This window comes from Solanum lycopersicum, chromosome 9 (assembly GCF_036512215.1).
Source record: "Solanum lycopersicum chromosome 9, SLM_r2.1".
In the NCBI taxonomy this organism is placed as follows: Eukaryota; Viridiplantae; Streptophyta; class Magnoliopsida; order Solanales; family Solanaceae; genus Solanum; species Solanum lycopersicum.
The window spans coordinates 39,763,225-39,773,808 of NC_090808.1; the positions used below are offsets into that span (position 1 = coordinate 39,763,225).

The window sequence follows — 10,584 nt, forward strand, 5'->3', positions numbered from 1 at the left end:
TTATGACATATTCTTCTATAATTGTATAGCCCAGAGTAAACTACACATGAGTTCAATAGTATAGAGACATGATCAAATAACCTATAATATAGTCGAAGTAAGGATTTCATAATTTCCTTGGGTTATTAAGGAATTTGATCTAAAATCATTCAATTAACATCAATTATAACATAAAAAGTAGTTTCAAATAGTTTCATGCAATATTACTTGTAAAAAATAAAGCTTAGTGTTATGTAATTATAATATTCTTACTTTGGGTTGTTTTGAGGATCACCTAGGTGTGTGTGAAGTGGTTCAATGGGCGTCCACTTCATATATTACTTGGGTGTATCTTAGGATAACCTTTGGTAGGGGTATAATGCTTTTATGGATTCTAAGTGATGGTTCAAGTATGTCTTATATGTGAATATTGACTTCAAAATGTTTGTTATACTTGTTTTATGAGGTTTCTACAAAAATAGCATGAAAATCATATCCTAAGTAAATGTCCATTTTTGCATGGTTTTCTTGCATGTTCACCATACTTAGTGCATTCAATGTTCTAATTTCATATGTTTTTCTATTTTTACAAGTGTAGGTGGAAAGTGATGATTGTCTTAGAAGCTGAATATTGGGTAGCAGCATTCTCTTAAGATTAGTATGTCCTCATATGTTCAAGGACATGTCGTATGTTTTAGTTCCACTTTCTAAAAGACTTTGTTATGGACTATTGTTTCTTTTCATATTGATGTAAGGGTTATGACCCTATGATATTATATGTTTCGCAATTGGGGAGCACCCTCCTAGACTTTACCAGCATCGTCGTTCTTCGAGAGGACTAAGACTAGCCTCTTAGCATTCGTCGTAACATATGGTAGGTTAAAAATGCAAAACAATTAAAACTTTTCAGATATATCTATAAAGTGAGGTTTATGTAGACCTCTCGCATACTGCATATGGAGTTTACATAGACTCATCACATAAGAAGATTACATAGGCTTCTCGTTTAGAAAACATAATCGATACATAAGAATTATTCTAATCTTTGTTTAACATTGAACCATCTAAGACGAGTAGAAATGTTGGACATACCCAATACAAAGTAAACATGTCGTTATAGGCTTAAATAAATATTCAAATGATAAAGTAATGAATAATGTCTTTATTTCAATAGAACTTTGAAGCTTGAGCGTAGAAAAAGTTAACATCCCCGAACATGAGACATACCAACACTCGGAGAAAAGATTCCAAGTCTTCTTCAATTGGCCTTCTATGAACTCAATGACCGGAACCTACAAAATTGTAGAAACCATAGAAATATGGGTTATGTCACGACTGTGGAGCACCCCCTAGAAGTAACATGACATACTTGACCTCTCGTAGATTTTATACAAGCCCATAATAACCATTCATCGCATTGGCATACTAAATTAAGCAGAAAATTTAAAACTTTGATAGGACATCATATGCTAGAATCATCACTTCATCTATATATAAAATAAGTCATAATACATAATTGGACCCTATGTCTCTTATTCCATCTTCGACTCAACATCAATAGAATTGAATAGGGGCACGACCCTTTAGCATCATAACATAATATTTAAGATATTACAATACATTGAATATAAACTTGACATAGGAAATCTAGTCGGAAAATCATTCATCAAGCATATTTTTAAAACTTCATAAATCTTTGATAGAATAAGCAAAACATAACTCATACACTTCACATAGTCATGGATACTATTCATGACATAACATAAACCCTATTATTCATTTATAGCTCATTTAACATTTCATAAAATTACCTTTCATTTACCTTAAACTTTTAATCCCCCAAGTAACATTAATAGTGTACCATTACACCATGCACACTCAAGCATCACCATAAGATCACCAAGGTGAACATTCACATAACCTTCATTTACTTAAACACAGACATTCATAAGAATATAACATATCCTAAGACACTTACTTCACATATAAACAGACATGTTCAATGAACAACATATAAGACTCACTTCAAGGCCACATGCAAATCAACACTATCTATAACATCATAATAGGAAATAGCAAACAATAGCATTCTGGGGATTCATTTCATATAGACATCACAAGACCTTACTCATAATCCAAATCTAATCATACTAGTGCAATGTACATGTAACATCCCATAACCTCATACATACTTAGTAAACTCACAAGGAGAACATGAACATATCACTTACTTCATACATTAACATTTAAATGTATAGTCAACTACATGCATATCATGTAAGACCTCATCATATAGTCAACAAGATAAACATTATGCAATAAAGTGAGACATCATAATACATACAACATGAGAGTCATACCATGCATATTATCATACAATTAGGTCGATACCATAATATCATGCATATAATACATATACATATACATATAGAACACCTTACTAGAACTCCCTTCATTAGCTACTTATGCAGTGCATAGGTAAAGTCTCATATCCTCACCTACACTTATCAACTTTTCTCATGCTATCCTAGTTAAGGTCCATTAATTTACTTCCATTTTCCATTTTACTTTAGGTAAATCCTATCTTTAACCAACAATCAGACCATGTAAGCAAAACATGGAATTTGGTATCATCTCCTTACACCAAAAGAGGGTATTTTACTTGCCAAGGTATGACATGAGTATCATGCTAGAATAGTAGGTGATATCACTTGCTAAATTATATGGGGTAACATAGTTATCGAAACTTGAAGGTATATATGCAATTAATCTTTATGACTTTTGGGCATGGTAGTTATCCAGCTCGTGAGGACTATAGTAAACAAGCTTTCGCAGATTAGGAAAGTCCACCCATACTCATCAAGTTCATTCAATGGTAAGCTAACTTCCCTTTCTTAAAAAGTCTTGAGTAACTTTACTTCATAAAAACGACTTTAGGAGGTTTAACTCCTTATATGCTTAACTCATAGGTTATAGAGGAGAATGTCCTTTCATCAACCTAAATCATATGAGAAAACCTTACGCATGGACATGGCATATTCAAGCAATATCTAGTTTAGAGTACAATTGAGAATACCTTTGAAGAGACTCCCTCTTTACTAGATTATCATTTATGCTTCATTATATGCATTCATGTGAGTGTATGTGTACATACATGAGAATACCATTCACATAAACACATTTGGATACTACACCTATTCATACTTCTATCATATCATATCTTTTCATGTTCATAACTTAATTATGCATTTATATCATGTAAATAGAGATACCACCCTAGGAACTATTCTATCAAGGTAAACATGTCAAATGTATAGGTAAAGTCTCATACCATTAACTACACTAGTACACCTATAAAGTCATTTGAGTTAACATAGATTACATGCTTTGTGGACATATACTTTTCGTGCATAGTGTAGACATTTGTTTCTACCCAATAGTACACTCTAGAAGTTAGGGCATTCTCGAATCGTGATACGGTATACTTGACCTTCCGGAGATTTTATAGAAGCCCTTAGACATTATTCATTGCATAACATATATGTAAAGTAGTGCAGAACTAGAAAAATTTACAACATATATAAAAATCTCATTTATAGAAAACGATAGAAACGATAAGTCTCAAAGTAGCCAACATAGACACATCATCATCTTTGGTTGACATCCCATAGAACAATCGAATACGAATTAAAAAAGTCTATTAGAATTTCTTTACTTGATAAGCTATACTTATTGATGTCGTCGGATCAATTGAAGACCCATGACATTGCCTGAATGTGTGCTAGTATCTAATCTTCATCTAAACCAACTCTTCTCAAACGTCACCTACACCTTAAGAAGTAAACAACATATGGAATTAGCACATTATATGTACTAAGTAAGTGATATGCAATAAAATCATGCTGAAAGGACATTTGCATGAAACATGCTCTTTTGAGAAATATTTATAACATAAGCATAAGAACCACATTTAACACCAACTTTACATATAATTCATATCCAAGTAGTTAAGCATATAGCTTTAACAACACCTTCAACCATATGGCATATGCCTCTCTTACAAAAGGTTATCCAAAGATTTACTTAACTAAGACAAAAATAGACCGCCCATACACCATCTTCACGCAAACTTAAATAACCATTAAGACTACCTAAGATAATATTATTTTATTTTTAACATATACTTACCAGCTACGATTACTCTAACATTCACTTGAGTAAAACATGAAGAGACAGCCCATACACTCTTCAAGTCTACCTAAGCAACCCTTAAATCTACCCTAGAAAGGGATCATCTTCTTTAAATTATATTAAATTAAGACATAATCATTCACTAAGTAATTTAATATTAATTTAAGCATTATAGGAAGTTTCACATTATGGTCCTTGAAAGACCAAAGGAACCTACATGTTAGCATCATCAAAACCTACTCGTGTCATGTCTAGATAGCGTCTCATTCAACTACCTAAACCTTGTATTACTTATCAAACACTAAGATGTATCCCCCATGAGCAGAATAGGCATTAACCGACATAGACCATCCTAGCTATGCATGGAATCTGGAATCTACCCTACTGAGATGGAGGGTGTTCTACTATACAAGGGTAGAACTAGGACACATCCAATGTAGGCACACGGTTAAGAAATATCAAGGGCTTCTTTGTATTCTAGTCTCCTTCTCAAGGAGAGCTACTACACATAGCATATTCACTAGATACTAGACTTTGTTCTTATAGAGTAGTTCAGTCACATAAAGGTACCATCTCTTAGTAATTATCTAGTTAAAATGCACCTAATAATGATGGATCCACTAGGTCTTCAACTCAATGGTCAATAAGCATATCTCATTATTATCCTTCTTTCTTTATAGAAGGTTCCACATATATGTCATGATTAGAAGGGCACCATCTAAGGTCTATCGATCCTAGACTTTAATTCAACATTCATTCATACACATACAAGATAAAGGTGCATAAGCCTACTAAGTCAAGATGTTCATATTAATTAACGTAACATGCATCAAGTAGAAGAATATATTCTACTCAACAAGACACACACATCATCTTCATATCTCATATAGTCTATCATGATCACATATAGTCAACTAGGGAAGTTCATAGTCCAATATCATGTATAAACATAGACTAATCCTTCACATTGATCATATTCAAGTCATAACATGATAATATCACTATTTATGAAGTAATTCGAACAAGGCCACATTCATCACACACTACACTATTTTAGGCCTACGGCAACACCCGTAAAGTGTAGCCTAAAGTAGCAAAAAGTGTGGCCATTGATAAAAGGATAAACTTTTGGAAATTAAACAATGTTGTTTAGGGGGTGGCCTAAAGAAGCGTAACATTTGACATTAGGCAACTCGTTTTAAATGTCGCTACCACAACTTCACTTATAAAGCGTGGCCTAAGCGGTATAAGGGCACGCTTTGGAGTAATTCATTAACAACACCTTTGTTTAATTATACTACACTCAAAAGTGTAGCTTTTTCTTTTTTACTTATCACGCTTAAAAAGTGTTGCATTTTATGTTTCATCTAAAAGCAACACTTATAAAGTGTAACTTTTCTTAGGAGTCCTACGACAACAATTTTTATGTGTGACAATGTTGTGTGGAATATTGTAGCCCCAATTTTTATCTTAAAAAATAACAATTTTTATTTCGTTATATTCAATAATAACATATTTAAATATACAAGTTACCCAAAGAAAAAATTTAACTAGTAATTAAATCAAAGCTATATAATTCGAATAAACTTTTAGAAACATATCTTGTACAAAACTCTTCATTGTTTATAACAATAGTACAAAATGAAATAAATTTTACAAAAACCGCTGTTAATCATTCTATAGTATCAATTAATTCCACAAAGCTAAATGCATTCAATCATATACGATATGTTTGTACTAAAATTCTTCATCGTTCATTACTATAGATTGAGTTTACTTCTGGCCACAATTTAAACTTAATTATCGTTATTTTCTTGCACATTCAAAATAAAATTATAAGTTATTGACATAAAACATGTATTTAATATGCATAAATTCTCAGTAAGATAAACCAATTCATAACAACAAATCCTCTGGAAGTGCATAATTAAAGAGTATTCACTGTAAGACAACCAATCAAAATCAATATATATATATATATATATATATATAGAGAGAGAGAGAGGGGGGGGTGGGGGGGACATGCATCTGGCTTCATGACTACGGTTTATAAGTAGGGCCAAACTATCCTGGGAAGGAAGCTTCCCCATTGGAGAAACAAAACAAAGCACAAGCATAAAAATCTAAATACCTTTATTGGAACAACAGAAAAAGCTACTTAACTAGTAGAAGTTACAATAAACTCACTCAAAAACTAAAATATAGTCTTTAACCTTCTAAGAAATCTAAAAGCAAAAACTTTATCTCAGAAAACGAACAAGTAAAGCTAATTAATTGAATTGTAATAAACTATTATATATACTTGAATGTCCTTGCGATAAGTGAATGAGAAAATAGGCAAAGGAATGCAGAAGAAACCTTCAATAACAAGCATATAGTCTTTCATTAGATTTTGTCCACTCACATGGATGAAAACTCATCAACTTCTTCACTGTTACATTAAACATTATCTGCACACCCACCAAGGAGCAAAGAATTTCTCCTTTTCTACTACTGTAAATATCATATCCTTATGAATGTGTATCTTCGGGGGCATCTGCACAGATGTTATTTTAGCACACTATTTAAATTGATGAAAAGAAAGATTCATCCAGCTAGTTTTAAAGGCAAAATTTAGCCGACTGTGATTACGGAATACAATTTCAAGTGTAAATAATACTTCTAATGGCTTGAATAGGAGTTCTAGATTTAAAGTCTAATGCAACAGTCACCATCTTATGCATTGGAGTTAGAAAGAACATAAATTATTTTATATCTCTGTTTTTAGGATCTTGAGAATTACTATTACGTTTCACAAAAAACTACTATTAAACATAACTAGCAGTGAACTTCCATGAAATTCCATCTAGTTACTACGTTTGAGTATCATAACCTGCGAACCTCACAATTGCGAAAGACCTAGAACTCTATCATCCAAAATATCAGTACAAGTAACTTCATTATGAATATTTCACAATTCTAACATTTCTAGATGTGTTAATGTTGTGTTGCGTATTATTGAAGAAAACTAATAAACACCAGATGATTTTTCGGGTTGGAATTCCTTTGCTTTTTGGATTGTTTGGACATTTTATCATGCTGTGATACTATACATTTCCATTGACCTTCCTCGACCTAACTATAAGGTAATAAGCTTTTGTAGTACATAGTTCCATTTCTTTTGTGATATTTGACAGTACGCACTTTGATTTCCAATTGCACTATAACTAGCCTCCGCCTGACAATTCATTCTATCTTAGGCCATCAATTAAATCATTTCCAGCCAAGATGACATTCAAATGGAAATACATATTTGAAGATTTAGAATATGGAGCTGGTTTGTACTACAAAAAGAGTCCCACTGCAGATCATAAGACGCTAAAAATCCGATCCTAGTATAAAGAAACTTTTCGTACTAACAACATTCCATAAAACTTCCTAGTATATTATTAGCAGCAGAAAAAAGTATTAATGTATGTGCTATAATAATAGATACAGTAGCCAATAATTCAACTCTCACATTCCATTTTTTTTATTAAATACCATCATATTCAATATACAGTTGTATGTTATTTCTAATACACAAACTTCTGCATATCAGGTTTCAAAATTAAAAAAAATGTTATGCATTCATTAACCATGAACATAAGTTGTGAGCAACAATGCATACTCAAATATAATGTTATAGAACAAAATTTTGTTCTTTATAATACTTCCACTCACATAAGAAAGAAAATTAAAGATATAAGACTTGTATTAAAAATTCACAAATGAGATGCAATGGGAAGGTTCCCACAAAGGATATTGTTGTCCATTACAGACCCTCAAAAGTCACACACAAATACAATTTTTGTTTTCAAGGAACAAACAAAACAAGATTAAGCATACCTGAATAAGAAGTTTTTCACTTTTCTGCTTCGGTAGATTCAGGGAATCACTTAGCTGTTAAATGTTCTATAACACTAATTCAGAAACACATCGAAAAACCGAACAATTACTATCATAATAAAGATAGGAAAGAAATATACAATTACCTCATAATCAGTTTGTAAACGAGATTGAAATATAATGAGGAGTTTTTGGAAGGTCTTAAGTTAGACTCTCACCAAGCATTTCCTCATGCTGAGATAAGATTTAGAAAAAGGGTAACTTTTGTATGATGCAATTATGGGGATCTTCAATGTTCTTCAATTGAGGTGCGATAATCCTGCATTATTTCTTTAGTAGATCAACACTAATCCTGCATTATTTCTTTAGTAGATCAACACAGGATTACCAAAATTATAAAATATTTTAGGTATTGAACGATTATACAAATTACTTTGAGTGAGAAAGTTTTAGTGCATCATCTTCGTTGTTCTGTCCCTGTGAGTAACGAAAAAATCATAAGGGTTTTCATTATTTCGGTGTCAAACATAGAGAAAATTGTGAATAGATCTAAAAGAGCTTCAAACTCAAAATGGAAGTTTCCTAGCTCAACAGATAGTGGAATATCAATGAAGTATTTTGAAATCATTCTTCATATTGTTTTGTGAAAAATCAGAGAACACCTACTGCTTCTGGAATATTCATCAGTACTCTTTTAAACGACAAGCCTTAACAATCATACATAGACTACCTTAACTGATAAAATTATAACGAACGGAAATATAATATATCGTCTAACAAAGAACATAGTTCAGTGCTATATCTTGTTTGCCTTATCTATTGTAAATTTACAAATTATATATTGACTGCCATCAGTGATAAAGCATAACACATGTAAATATAATATATCGACTAACGAAGAATAGAGTTGAATTATATAACTTTTGTTGTACAATATGTTAAATTTACAAAATTTGCTATCTATCACAGTAATCCTTTACGGTGGCAGGCTTTTAGATTAGGTTACTTTCCACGTCACCAAAACAAGTGATTTATAAGTTCCACATTATATAAGTTTGTATCTCTTCCCCACAAAGGTCACCAAGATTAAAGCCATGAAAGCAAAACGCAGAGAAAAAGACACAACTTTAACTTAGGTAGCTGAGAATATACTACCAGGTAGATGAGAATAAACTACGATATATGGATGGATTAACTTAGCTATTACATCCATCTTTCATAGAATGAATCATAAACAAATATCATCAGATATCAATTACCTTAACATTATGCAGACTTATAATATCAGTCCAACCCAATGTAAAATTTATGTTATAACCTGCAGACACAATGTTCTAAAATAAAACTATGGCATGGACAACGATCTGTTCGCTTTCAAAAACTATAGATTTTTAGAGTTAAATCTCTATTATTCGACTAACAAGACCCTACACTATTCAATTTAGCTTCCAATTTTTAAAATTAGGAACACAAACTGGTATCAAAGAGTAAAGTAGGCAAGTTGCATAAGATTTTATGGCTAAAGTTGAAATCAAATCTGGAGAAGGCAAGTTGAATCAGATATAAAGCAAACAAGTTGGACCAACATCATTTAACTTTCACTTGTAGAACAAAAAGGGCAAAGAATCAACTGATATATCTATAATACGAGCTAGACACCAAAAAATTAACCGATGAAGCTAAACTACGAGCTAGACTCCCAAAAATCATATAAAAACACAAGAATATTAAAGCCCTAAATCTGAAATTGACTTTCAAAGATATAATTTCTTACCTGATAAACCCAATACAAAAAAGATTGTGTTCTTCAGTGAGAACTATGATGAAACTCGTGTTCTTCATCGAGAAGCTGCCAGCTCTTAAATGTGAAATAATAGAGAAATCAAGTTCTTCATCGAGAAATCTGACAGAAAAGAATGACAAAGATACTTAGCTTCAATTCATTTGTGACAGAGACTTAGCTATACAATTATTCGATCAGTTCTTCAAACATTAGCTTCAACTCTTCGATCAGTTCATCAAGGAAAAGTATGTCTTCATCAGCTCAACAGAGACAGAGAAAAGTGTGATTTTCTTATTTGGGGACACATAAGTTTTAGTAATTTTTTATGAATTATTTTTTTTAGACATTAAAAATATTTCAAGGAATATAAAATTTTTGTGAAAATTTAAAAGTTACCCTTATAAAGTGTTTTTTTCAATTATAAAAATAGGACAATTTGAAAGTATGGTCATATATATAAATAAGTGTTCCCATATACATCATATTGTACAAACAATTATAAGGTGTAGCTTATACCAGTAAAGAGTACAGTTTGAAGGGTTTCCAATATTGTCGTAGCTAAAAGTTAAAACTTTTGCTATGTTTTAAAAGTGTCCCTAAAATTACTTTCGGCAACACTTCACAAATGTAGTCAAGAATTAGTGTTTTTGTAGACCTAAAATGGTGTAGTTACAATTCTTATAATAATGCCGACATGGCAATGTTTATAACAGTTATAACACATAAGTACCACAACCATAAGTGGACCATACTAATAATCACAA

At 31.7% G+C, this 10,584-nt stretch overlaps 1 long non-coding RNA gene across 8 annotated transcripts; it reads right to left on the reverse strand.

The window, feature by feature from the left end:
• Nucleotides 1-3,566: 3,566 nt before the first annotated feature.
• Nucleotides 3,567-10,154, reverse strand: LOC104649203 (uncharacterized). Of its 8 annotated transcripts, none has more exons than XR_003248257.2 (6): nucleotides 9,812-10,149; nucleotides 8,471-8,514; nucleotides 8,184-8,389; nucleotides 8,038-8,103; nucleotides 6,575-6,706; nucleotides 3,567-3,810 (listed from the first exon to the last, which is right to left on the reverse strand). It is a non-coding gene; the product is annotated as an uncharacterized lncRNA (long non-coding RNA). The 8 variants fall into 8 exon arrangements; XR_002028461.3 differs by having other exon boundaries at nucleotides 6,529-6,706; XR_743153.4 differs by lacking the exon at nucleotides 3,567-3,810 and adding an exon at nucleotides 9,297-9,355 and having other exon boundaries at nucleotides 6,530-6,706; nucleotides 8,184-8,356; nucleotides 9,812-10,154.
• Nucleotides 10,155-10,584: the final 430 nt, after the last annotated feature.